This window comes from Canis lupus, chromosome 12, assembly GCF_011100685.1.
Source record: "Canis lupus familiaris isolate Mischka breed German Shepherd chromosome 12, alternate assembly UU_Cfam_GSD_1.0, whole genome shotgun sequence".
NCBI lineage: Eukaryota > Metazoa > Chordata > Mammalia > Carnivora > Canidae > Canis > Canis lupus.
In genome coordinates, this window is record NC_049233.1 from 686,984 (window position 1) to 700,155 (window position 13,172).

At 43.4% G+C, this 13,172-nt stretch overlaps 1 long non-coding RNA gene and 1 other non-coding gene across 3 annotated transcripts in view; one reads left to right on the forward strand and one right to left on the reverse strand.

Moving 5' to 3' along the window:
- The first annotated feature begins 136 nt into the window (after nucleotides 1-136).
- The window catches only part of LOC102157048, a 30,407-nt gene continuing 17,371 nt past the window's right edge, over nucleotides 137-13,172 (forward strand). For both annotated transcript variants that reach the window (XR_005367517.1, XR_005367516.1), the window contains exons 1-2: nucleotides 137-298; nucleotides 1,257-1,369. This is a non-coding gene — a long non-coding RNA (uncharacterized LOC102157048). The remainder of the gene's footprint in view (nucleotides 299-1,256; nucleotides 1,370-13,172) is intronic.
- On the reverse strand, nucleotides 4,268-4,371 carry LOC119874356. Its single transcript, XR_005368223.1, has one exon. It is a non-coding gene; the product is annotated as a small nucleolar RNA U13 (small nucleolar RNA).

Consider the following 13,172-nt stretch of genomic DNA (forward strand, 5'->3'; position numbering starts at 1 on the left):
AAAGAAAGAAGCAGGCATGAACTGTATTTTTTTTTACGACCTCATCTTTTTTATGATCTACATTGCTCGCCCTGTACCCATTGGTCAATGTAGCCACAGCCCCACCCTGATTCTGTAAATGACCCCACCCTGGAGTCTGTAAAACTCCAGAAGAGCATGAAGGGGAGGCACTCATCTTTGGAAAATGCAATCTCCTATACTCTGTTAGAGCTCTCCATTTGCTTCTTCTGAGTGGCCCCTTTATTCAACAACCATCAAAAATAACAGCAATGGAAAGAACTACCTGAGGCTTAGAAGGGTAAGTGTGCTAGCCCAGATGACTCAGCAAGAGCTCTGCTGTGACATGGACCAAGGACTTCTGGGTTGATGATGCTACTTTTATTAAGAACTAGATGCCTCCAGGGGGATCCCTGGGTGACTCAGCAGTTTAGCGCCTGTCTTCAGCCCAGGGTGTGATACTGGAGATGCAGGATCGAGTCCCACATCAGTCTCCCTGCGTGGAGCCTGCTTCTTCCTCTGCCTGTGTCTCTGCCCCTTTCTCTCTCTCTGTCTTTCTCTGTCTCTCCGTCTGTGTCTCTCATGAGTAAATAAGGTCTTTTTTTTTTTTTTTAAAGATTGTATTTATTTATTCATAGAGAGAGAGAAAGAGAGAGAAGCAGAGACACAGGCAGAGGGAGAAGCAGGCTCCATGCACCGGGAGCCCGATGTGGGACTCGATCCCGGGTCTCCAGGATCACACCCCAGGCTGCAGGCGGCACCAAACCGCTGCGCCACCGGGGCTGCCCCAAGGTCTTTTTTTTAAACTTTTATTTTATTTTCAGATTTTATTTATTTAATCATGAAAGACACAGAGAGAGAGAGAGAGAGAGAAAGGCAGAGGCACAGGCAGAGGGAGAAGCAGGCTCCATGCAGGGAGCCTGACGCGGACTCGATCCCGGGTCTCCAGGATCACGCCCTGGGCCGGAAGGCAGGCGCTAAACCGCTGAGCCACCCAGGGCTACCCATGAATAAATAAGATTAAAAAAAAAGAAGAAAAAAAAAAAAAAAGAAGTACTGGATGCGTCCAAAGAGCAAATAAAACTTGTGGAGACTGGGACTGTTTCTTCAGTGCCCCTGCTTCCTCCATCCTCACAGCAGCTCAGGGTCACCACAGAGCTATGAACAGACACCTCAGCCACTTACCGACTGACTGGTCTTGCATTTGACACACCCATTTAATGTGATGATTTAATGTAATTTTGTATCTCTCTTCTCAGGAGAGCAAAGTCCCTCATGCTGCGTTCAACTTCCTGGCTGGAAGACCAGGATAAAGTTGCTTTTCATCCCTCTGCTAGCAAGAGCAAGGCAGCACCCATGTCAGGAGTGTGAGGTGAGTGGGAGAGACCAAGGAGCATCAGGTGGAGCAATTAGATGGTGATCTGATGTAACTGGGTGGGGAGAGCAGGAGGGCTAGAAGGGAAGTGGCTGAGGCAATTCCTGTGGGTCTAGCTCAGAGAGGGGAGGACAGCCAATTTCCGCCCCCTTCCCCAACTCACATCCCAACCCTAAACAGCTTCATAGCCTGGAGGTGGGAGGGGGGAACTCTGGCAAAGGATCCAGTGTGGGTGGCAGGGGTGCTTATCATGATCAGGAGTGGGTGGGGACAGATCTTAGGACTTGCATCAGGTTTCAATTTTCCAGACCCTGTCTATGGCCTGCCACCCTTCCACCCAAACTAATCTTTGACTTTATCTCTTTAGAAATGTCCTCAGGCTAGCAGTTTCTCAGAGATTGCAAATCGGGAAGGATATTCGGAAACCACAGTTTCCACTCTGCTGTAGGGGCAGAAAGATGGGGCAGCCCAGCCCCTCAGTGCCTGGGAAGTAAGAAGTAAGAGGATCAGAGTTGTTTCTGTTAAAGGACAACTACCCTTCCTAGGTGCCCCCTGACCTGCCCCAGCCCTGCAGGGCCTGGTGGGAAGGGGAGGGGTGTCTTTTTGCCTCTGGTTTCTCTCCATCCAGCTTGCCTCTGCTAGAAGGTATATTTTTCCTGTTCAAGTCCCTTGAAAGTAGCTCACTATCAGTTTTTTTTTTTTTTTTTTTTTTAACATTTTACTTATTTATTCATAGAGACACAGGCAAAGGGAGAAGCAGGCTCTTTGCAGGGAGACCCGATCCGATCCTGTGTCTCTGGGATCACGCCCTAGGCTGGAGGCGCGCTAAACCCGCTGAGCCACCAGGGCTGCCCAGCTCACTATCACTTCTCATCTCACCCCCAACACCTTGGCCTCACCTTCATGGACTTTGGTGGACTGGCTTCAAGTGTATCATTTGTAAGCCACACATGCTGCTTTGTTCCAGCCCCACCAATGTGCTTATTGCTCTCTCCCACATAGGAATTACTCATTGCTTATGTCACTAGTCCCTCTGGAATGTACCCTCTTCTCCATGACATCCATTCTCTCTGCATCATTTATTATTTTGTTTAAACTAGCATTGTTGTTTTCCCCCCTTTGATAATTAAAATAATACATGTTTGTTGTAGGAAATCTGTAAAATGAAAAATGTATACAAAAGAAAATTGGGAGCGCCTGGGTGGCTCTGTGGTTGAGCGTCTGCCTTCCGCCCAGAGCGCGTGATCCTGGAGTCCTGGGATTGAGTCCCACAGGGCTCCCCGCAGGGAGCCGCCTTCTCCCTCTGCCTCTGTCTCTGCCTCTCTCTCTCTCTGTGTCTCTCATGAATAAATAAATAAAATCTTAAATTAAAAAAAAAAGTACCCATAATTCTGCAGCCTGAATATAATTAACATTACCATTTTGGTGGGCTTCCTTCTAGTATTCTCACCAGAACTCCTTTGCTGCCTCAGGCCTTCATGCATGCTTATTATTCCTTCTACCTAAAAGTCTCTCTCCCTTTCCCCTCTTCCTGATCCCCCCTCTTCTCTCTTCCCTCCTTTGTTTTGTGAGTAAATCAACTCATGTGTCTAATCATAAAGGTCATTCTTTCAGAGAAACCCTTTCTCTACCCCCATGTTATGTCTGTTACACATTCACAGTACCCAGTACTTTTCCTTGTAGCACTTACCACAACCAGAAATAAACCATCATTTTTGTCCTCATGTGTTTAATGTCTGTCTAAGCTACTTGACTTGACGTAAGGTCCATGACTTGCTTGCTTGTTTATTCTGTTGACCCTAGCATCTACCACAGTGCCCCATATACAGAAAACACATCACACCAAAATAACTTCCTAGAATAATCATATATCTGTCCTCTTAGCACTTTAAAATAATCATCTTAACAAATATAATGAATCAATCACTGTATGAGACCTGGTTCCAGGTACAGGATACTTGGTTCTTAACCCAAGGGATCCTGTCTTTTGAGGGAGACAGACAAGTACGTGGAGAATTCTGATATGTCCTTGATGATCAATTATAAGTATATATGATCAATAGTGTTAAGTAAAGCATAGAGAAGGGGTTCCTAAACTAGCCTTGAGGGGGATGATACTATTGCTTAAATTTGTCCTCATTAATGCATTTACTTCATATGAGTCATTTGTTGGTGGCAGATCTGTGATTAAAGCCTCAAACTTGAGAATCTCAGCCCAGTAATCTTTCTAGCTGTGTTTTAGGGGCCTTTGGAATCTGCCCTCTCCTCTTTCCATTCTGTTAATCCCCATGTCCTGCTGATTTGACCTTGTAAAGGTTTCTCCAGCCTGTCTGCTTTTCCTCCCGTCCCCTCCACCATGCTCCAAGCCTTTATTACTTCCAGCCTGAATGTCTACACTCATCTCCTACCTTGCCTCTCTGCTTCTAGTCTTGTCCTGCTCAGATTCCTTCTCTATTTTGCAGCCAGAGTGAGCCTTCCCAGGCTTAAGTGTAAGCATATATATCCCCAGCTTAAGGTCTCATTGAGGGGTGCCTGAGGGGCACAGAGTGTGAAGTGTCAGACTCTTGGTTTTGGCTCAGGTCGTGATCTCATGGGTCATGAGACTGAGCACTGAGTCAGCTTGGCCGTGTGGCGTCTGCTTTGGATTCTCTCTCTCTCTCCCTCTCCTTCTGTCCCTTCTGCTCATGCTCTCTCTCAACTAGTCTTAAAAAGTCTCATTAAGCTTTCAGTTCAAAATTCTTAATATGGTGTCATTTTCTTGGGCTACCATAACAAAATACCACAGACTGGGTGGCTTAAACAGCAGAAATTTATTTCTCACAGTTCTGAAGGCTGGAAGTCCAAACTCAAGGTGCCAGCAAGTAGGCTTAATTCTAAGGCCTCTTCTTTTTTCCATATCAGGCAGATAATGTGCCAAGGTTGTAATAAGGTTTGAGAAAGGTACATGTCACACAATCCCATGAGCACCCAATCATCACTCTTGTGAACTACAAAAGAATCAGAGGTCTCTTTTTTTGACTTGTAGGTGGCCACCATCCTCCTTGTGCTCATATGGCCCTTTCTCTGTGTGTATATGAGAAGAAAGAACTCTCTTGTGTTTCCTCCTCCTTTTTTAAGAATACAATTCTCATCAAATTAGGGCCCCACCCTTAGGACGCCCACCCTTAATTACCTACCAGAGACCCTATCTCCAAATCTCCAGTCACATTGGAGTTTAGGGCTTCAACAGATGAATCCTGGGGACACACAGTCCCATCCATAGTACACGGTCTACCAAGCCTTTCTTAATCTAGCCTACTTTGCCAGCTTTGTCTACTCTCCACCACCCTCTTTGCCTCCATGCTTCTTTATCTTGAAGCTCTCTTGGTTCCTTGAACTTGCTCAGTTCTCTGCAGCTCTGATCCCTCCATCACCTTCCGTTCTTTCTCTGCCTGTTCTACTTCTATTTAGTCTTCGTAAGGAAAAATATATCTAGCCTTGGAGCAAATGTGTATGATTTTGTCCACATTGGCTCTGAGTCCCTCAAGACATCACAGGACCTGTCTTGGATCTCTTTGAGAGCTGCTTGCTTTTTTGAGAACTGAGACCCGAAGAGGGCCCATTACAAATTAGTGTATAGCCCCCACAGTGAGCCAGACTCAAACTCAGTCCTACTTTATTGGTTTCCTCCTTTTGGACCTATTTCTGACCCTTTCAATTTCTGCCTGGGGAGACTGCTGAACTTTTATTTCTTGGGAGACATGGCTGTCCTTTGCCTAGGAAACAGTAAATCAGCTTCCCTCTGTCAGCTCTGTTATCTTTGGATTTTGGTTACTTTTAAGTCTCAGTTTAAATATCAGTTTCCAGGAGAGGCCTTCCCTGATACCCCATCTTTTGTTTAGTCCTCTGGCTCTCCATTCCTGGGGTAGCTTATGCTCCCCCTTTTGTAAGAATCACCACTTATTCCTGTATGTTTCATGTCTGTTCTTCTGAGCTCCTAGGGCAGGATTTATCTCTGCTTGGTTGCAGTATCCTCAGGTTAGTGTAGTGCCTGGCTCCTAGCGGGCTATTAGAAACTGTTAGGTTTTTTTAGTAGATGCTCCATAAATATTCATTGGCTTGAGTTGTTCTGAAATAGTTTCTCAGATAGTATATGCATTTTGTTGTCTAAATTAGACTAAAATTGCTCATGACCCTGTCTTTTCTTTTTTTTAAATTTTTTAAAAATAATTTATTTATGATAGTCACACAGAGAGAGAGAGAGAGAGGCAGAGACACAGGCAGAGGGAGAAGCAGGCTCCATGCACCGGGAGCCCGACGTGGGATTCGATCCCGGGTCTCCAGGATCGCGCCCTGGGCCAAAGGCAGGCGCTAAACCGCTGCGCCACCCAGGGATCCCAATCCTGTCTTTTCCTTTCTTTAAATCTCCTGGGGTAGGGGGCAGGGGCCCCTGAGTGGCTCAGTTAGTTAAGGGTCTGCCTTCCTTCCATTCAGGTAAGGATTCTGGGTCCTGGATCCAGCCCCAAATGGGGCTCACTGCTCAGCAGAGAGCCTGCTTCTCCCTTTCCCTCTATTCTCCCCACCCCCTTGTGCTCACTCTCTCACTCTCTGTCTCTCTCTCAAATAAATAAATAAAAGCTTAATCAATCAATTAACCAATCAATCTATCTCCCTCATATGCTCACTATGGGCTTCTTCATCCAAGAAACATTTCATAAATGATTCATTTTTTGTCTTAAAGCATTTATTTATTTATTTACTTATTTATTTATTTATTTATTTAAGTATTTATTTGAGAGAGAGACAGAGAGAGGCAGACTCCCTGCTGAGCCTGAGCAAGGAGCTCAGTGGGGCAGGTGGCTCAATCTCAGGACTTTGAGATCATGACCTGAGCTGAAGGCAGACGCTTAACTGACTGAGCCACCCAGGTGCCCCTTCATAAATGATTTTTTTTTTAATTTTTTTATTTATGATAGTCACAGAGAGAGAGAAAGAGAGGCAGAGACACAGGCAGAGGGAGAAGCAGGCTCCATGCACCGGGAGCCCGACGTGGGATTTGATCCCGGGTCTCCAGGATCGCGCCCTGGGCCAAAGGCAGGCGCCAAACCGCTGCGCCACCCAGGGATCCCCCATAAATGATTTTTAACTGATTTCCCAGAGTAACTTTACCCAAAGGCATCATATTCTAAGAAAGGATCAAATTAAAAAGAATATGTATGTAGCAGGATAATTTATCATTAAATTATGGTAACAATCTATTAAGGATGAAAAAAGAATGATGATGTTCTCCTTTCCCTCTTCTGCATAGCCATGACTTTGTTTCCTTGAAGTTATGGGTTTCCTGACCCCTTGAAGAATTTGGTGTTTTTTGAGTGTGTGTATTTATTTGTTTGTTTGTTTATTTATTTAGATTTAATTTATTTATTCATAGGAGACACAGAGTGAGGCAGAGACATAGGCAGAGGGAGAAGCAGGCTCCCGGTGGGGAGCCCAGTGTGGAACTGGATCCCAGGACCCTGGGATCACAACCTGGGCCAAAGACAGAGGCTAAACCACTGAGCCGCCCAGGCATCCCTTGAGTGTGTTTGTTTATTTTTTTTGTTATTTTATTTTATTTATTTATTTTTCATCATGATAAACGTACTCCTTAATCCCCATCACCCATTTCACCCATCCTCCCACCTACCTCCCTTCTGGTAATCATCAGTCTGTCCTCTATAATTAAGAGTCTGTTTCTTGGTTTGTCCCTCTCTTTCTCTTTTTTTCTTCCTTTGCTTATTTGTTTTGATTTTTACATTCCACATATGAGTCAGATCATAAGATATTTGTATTTTTCAGACTGACTTCTTTCTTTAAAAAAATATTTTATTTAGGGATCCCTGGGTGGCGCAGCGGTTTGGCGCCTGCCTTTGGCCCAGGGCGCGATCCTGGAGACCCGGGATCGAATCCCACGTCGGGCTCCCGGTGCATGGAGCCTGCTTCTCCCTCTGCCTCTCTCTCTCTCTCTCTCTCTCTCTCTCTCTGTGACTATCATAAATAAATAAAAATTAAAAAAAAAAAAAAATATTTTATTTAGTTAGAGAGAGAGAGAGAGAGAGAACATGGGGAGGGGCAGAAGGAGAGGGAGAAGCAGACTCCTCAATGAGCAGTGAGGCTGACACAGAGCTCTATCTGAGGACCCTGGGATCATGACCTGAGCTGAAGGAAAATGCTTTACAAAAGAGTCATCCAGACACCCCCAGACTGACTTATTTCACTTGGTATAATACTCTCTAGCTCTATCCATGTCATTGCAAATAGTGAGAATTTGTTCTCTGTTATCTGAATAATATTCCATTGTGTATATATATACACACACACCACCTCTTCTTTATCCATTGATCAATTGATGGACATCTGGGCTGCTTCCATAGTTTGGCTATTATAAATAATGCTTCGATAAACAGGAGTGCATGTATCCCTTTGAATTCATGCTTTTGTATTTTGGGGTAAATATCCAGTAGTGTGATACTGGGTCACAGGGTAATTCTATTTTATCTTTTCGAGGAAACTCCATACTATTTTCCACAGTGGCTGCACCAGTTTGCATTCTTACTAACAGTGCAAGGGGGTCCTTTTTGCTCCACATCCTTGCTAACACTTGTTTCTTGTGTTTTTTATTTTAGCCATTCTAATGGGTGAGAGGTATTATCTCATTGTAGTTTGGATTTGCATTTCCCTGATGATGAGTGATGTTGAGCATCTTTTCACGTATCTGTTAATCTGGATGTCCACTTTGGAAACATGTCTTTTCATGTCCTGTCCCTACTTTTATTTTTTTTTTATTTTTTTTTTTAATTTTTATTTATTTATGATAGTCACACAGAGAGAGAGAGAGAGAGAGAGAGGCAGAGACACAGGCAGAGGGAGAAGCAGGCTCCATGCACCAGGAGCCCGACGTGGGATTCGATCCTGGGTCTCCAGGATCGCGCCCTGGGCCAAAGGCAGGCGCTAAACCGCTGCGCCACCCAGGGATCCCCTGTCCCTACTTTTAATTGAATTATTTGTTTTTTGGTGTTGAGTAGTATCAGTTCTTTATATATTTTGGGTACTAATCTTTATCCGGTACGTCATTTGCCTTTTAGGTTTTTTTTTTTTTTTAAGATTTTATTTATTTATTCATGAGACACACAGAGAGAGGCAGAGACACAGGCAGAGGAAGAAGCAGGCTCTATGCAGGGAGCCTGACATGGGACTCGATCCCAGGTCTCTAGGATCACACCCTGGGCTGAAGGCGGCGCTAAACCGGTGAGCCACCTGGGCTGCCCTGCCTTTTAGTTTTATTGATTGTTTCTTTTGCTGTGCAGAGACTTTTTATTTTAATGTAGTCCCAATAGTTGCTATGGCCAATGTCAGAGAAATTACTGCCTCTCTAGGATTTTGATGGTTAGGAAATCAAATGTCTCACATTTACGTCTTTAATTCATTTTGAATTTATTTTTGTGTGTGGTGAAAGAAAGTAGTCCAGTTTCATTCTTTTGCACATAGGTATCCAGTTTTCCCAACACCCATTTGTTGAAGAGACTTTTTCCCATTGGCTATTCATTTCTCTTTTGTTGAAGATTAATTGACCATATAATTGTGGGTTTATTTCTGGGTTTTCTATTCTATTCCATTGATCTATGTGTTTATTTTTATGCCAGGACCATACTGTTTTAATTACTTCCACTTTGTAATAACACTTGAAATCTGGAATTGTGATACCTTTAGTTTTGTTTTTCTTTTTCAAGATTTATTTGGCTATTCAAGGTCTTTTGTGGTTCAATACAAATTTTACGACTGTTTCTTCCATTTCTGTGAAAAATGCTGTTGGTATTTTGATAAGGGTTGCATTAAATCTGTAGGTCACTTAGGATAGTATAGACATGTTTTAAAAATATTTTATTTTATTTATTTGAGAGAAATAGAAAGTGAGAGAGCAGGAAAGGGGCAGAGAAAAAGGGGCAGAGGGAGAAGGAGAAAGGAGAGAAGCAGGCTCCTTGTTGAGCAGAGAGCCCAACTCAGGACTCAACATGGAGCTTCATCTCATGACACTGAGATTATGACTTGAACTGAAATTAAGAATCAGATGCTGGGTGGTCCCGGGTGGCTCAGAGGTTTAGCGTCGCCTTCAGCCCGGGGCGCGATCCTGGAGACCTGGGATCGAATCCCATATAGGGCTCCCTGCATGGAGCCTGCTTTTCCCTCTGCCTGTGTCTTTGCCTCTCTCTCTCTCTCTCTATCATAAATAAATCTTTAAAAATAAATAAATAAATGTTTGGTAGAATTTTACCTGTGAAAGTATCTGACACTGGACTTTTGTGGAGTTTTTAAAATTATTTATTCAATTTTTTTAAAGATTTAAAAAATTTATTTATTCATGAGAGACAGAGAAAGAGAGAGAGAGAGGCAGAGACATAGGCAGAGGGAGAAGCAGGCTCTATGCAGGAAGCCTGATGTGGGACTCGATCCCGGGTCTCCAGGATCACGCCCTGGACCGAAGTCAGGCACTAAACTGCTGAGCCACCCAGGGATCCCCCTATTTATTCAATTTTATTGCTGGTAATTTGTTCAAAATTTCTATTTCTTCCTGCTTTAGTTGTTTTTTTGTTTGTAAAAATATTTTATTTATTTATGAGAGACACATAGAGAGAGAGAGAGGCAGAGAGAGAAGCAGGTTCCATGCAGGGAGCCTGACGTGGGACTCCATCCTGGGTCTCCAGGATCACACCCTGGGCTGAAGTGGGCACTAAACCGCTGAGCCACCTGGGCTTCCCTCTTCCTGTTTTAGTTGTGGTAGATTATATGCTTCTAGGAATTTATTCATTTCTTCTAAGTTGTCAAATTTTTTGACACAGGTTTTCATAATATTCTGTTAAAATTTTTCGTGTTTCTGTGGCGTTGGTTGTTATTTCTCCTATTTCAATAGTGGTTTTCTTTATTTGGGTTCTTTCTCTCTCTCTCTCTCTTTTCCTTTCTTTTCCTTTTTCTGTTTTGGGTGAGTCTGGCTAGAGGTTTACCAATTTTGTTCATCATTTCAAAGAATCAGCTCCTGGTTTCATTTGTCTGTCCTATTGTTTTTGCTTTTTTTAGTTTCTATATCATTTATTTCTGCTCTAATCTTTATTATTTCCTTCCTTTTCCTGGGTTTGGTTTTGTTTGTTCTTCTTTTTTAGGATTGTTGTGCATTTTAGAAGGAAAGGAAAGAATCAGACTGAGTGAGACTCTAAAGGAAATATACCCCTAAGTAGGCTATAGTTTTGCAAGGTACTAGATGTCTAATCTGAGAGGGGAGGATGTGGAGACAGTAGCCTACCCCTTGGTTAACTCTTGGACCTCTGGGAACTCAGAAAGAAGATAGGGGATACAACTTCTCCAGGATGTGTGGAGGTCTAGGCCCATCCTAAGATGGGATTAGCTGCCAAGGTCCATCGGAGCTGGGCTGGGGTGCTTTGGATAGGGCATTTTCAGAGCTTCAGCAAATGTCCTCAGCCCCCAGGGAAGGTCAGATCAAGACTGTAGAGAAGCACTAAATATGTTACAGTGGCCCCCATATACTTAAAAATAAAAGAGCTATATGAAACCAAAAGCAACTTTAAGGATGTACTACAGATTTGTGATTTTTCCTAGTATGTGACTGCTTTCGTGCTCTCTTTCTCTCTCTCCATCTGCTTCTCCTGCTCCTCTTCCTCTTCTTCTCAAATATGAAATTACTTCCAAAGTTGTTTTTTCCCCTCTCTTGGCTTTGTGGGTGTCATGTGTAGGGGATTAGGACCTGCCCAAGCTTGACTGAGTGGCTTGACTTCTAATGGCCCCCACAGGCCTGAGTAAGGAATAAGGCAGTTCTGACCACCATGGTCAGAGCAGGAGACTCTCCTGTTTCCTCAGGACTGCATGAGCCTAGGCTTCCTTGTATGACCCAAGGGGGCAGTCTGAAAACTGTTAGACTCTAGAATTCTAGTCAGTGATGGTCAGGGCTAAAGCCAGACTTGATATAAGTGAGTCCATAAAGACATAAGTAATTACCTGTGCCCCAAGAGCTGTGGATCAGTTCATTCATACCTGTTATGTGTATATGCATACACATATAAATGTTTCTAGAGAGAAGAAACTAGTAACAGTTATGGCTTCTCAGAAGTAGGACAGAATCTATTATTTTTTGACTGAGTTTTTAAAAAACATTGAACAGATGTTATTTTTATAATAAAAGTGTACATCAAAAATTAAAATGACAGCAACAATAAACTCATGAGATTCCTAATATCTTTAGATTTCAAATGACAGGCCAGATGGGAGATTCTGCTTTCCAAGAAGGATAAGCTTATGACCCAGGCTTGGGCTATGAGAGGAGACCAGTGATGCCTTCCAGCTATGGTCTATCCAGTGCAGCTGGAGAAGAGGCTAAATATAGATAAGCTGTGCAGTATACCAAGATGAATCAGGCTAGTGTTAGGACTCTGTCGGTGAGCACTCACTTTATACCTAAGTTCTAGGCAGGAGGATGTAGAAGTAAACAAAGCAGGGGAGTGCCTGGCTGGCTCAGTCAGTAGAGCATGTGACCCCAGATCTCAGGGTGGTAAGTTCAAGCCCCACATTGGATGTGGAGCCTACTTTAAAACAAACAAACAAACAACAACAATGAAAAGAAGTAAGCATAAAGCACAGGAAAATCCCAATGTCAAGTATGGGGTTAGAGTGGAGGAAAGTGGTGTGCCTTTTCCAGGGCACTTAGTTCTTGAGTACCTGTCCTCAGGGCCCCTTCTGTATTGTTTGAGGGGCTAGAAGGGGCTAGGAAGTATTTGTTTATTTATTTGTTTACATGGGGCTTGAACTCATGACCCTAAGGTCAAGAGTCACATACCCTCACTGACTGAGCCAGCCAGGCACCCCTAGAAGGTTTCTTTTTAATTTAAAAAATATTTTAAATATTGTAATTTAATTTAATTAATAAATATTATTATTTAAATAATAATTAGCATATAGTAAAATGTACTTTTAAAAGTGTATACTCCCTATGAACTTTAAAAAAAGATTTTATCTATTTTTTAAAAAGATTATGTATTCATTTATTTCAGAGACAGCAAGAGAAAGCGCATGAGCAGGAGGAGAAAGCAGAGGGAGGAGAAGGAGAAGACTCCACTCCCTGCTGAGCACAGAGGGTTGAGGCAGGGCTTGATCACAGAACCCTGGGATCAATCCCTAGGTGAAGGCAGATGCTTAATGGACTAAGCCACCCAGGCACCCCTTAAAAGATTTTATTTATTTTAGAGAGAGAGAGAAAGAGAGAGAGCATGAACGAGCAGGGGGAGGAGCAGAGGGAGAGGGAGAGAGAAACTGAGGCAGACTCTGGACTCAGCACAGAGCCCCACATGGGGCTCAATTCTGGAAAACCAAGATCATGACCTGAGGCTTAACTGACTGAGATACGAAATACACCCAGGCGCCCCACTTCTATGAATCTAAATACATGTAAAAATTCATGTCATCAACACCACAATCAAGATATAGAACAAGGACAGGCCAGGTGGCTCAGCGATTTAGTGCCGCCTTCAGTCCAGGGCCTGATCCTGGGGACCTGGGATGGAGTCCCACATCGGGCTCCCTGCATGGAGCCTGCTTCTCCCTCTGCCTGTGTCTCTGCCTCTCTCTCTCTCTCTCTGTGTGTGTGTGTCTCTCATGAATAAATAAATAAAATCTTAAAAAAAAAAAAGATATAGAACAGCTACTGCCCCCCCAAAAATCCATTATGCTATTCCTTTGTAGTCACATCCTCCCTCCCATCCCCCACAAACCTCTTGTTAGT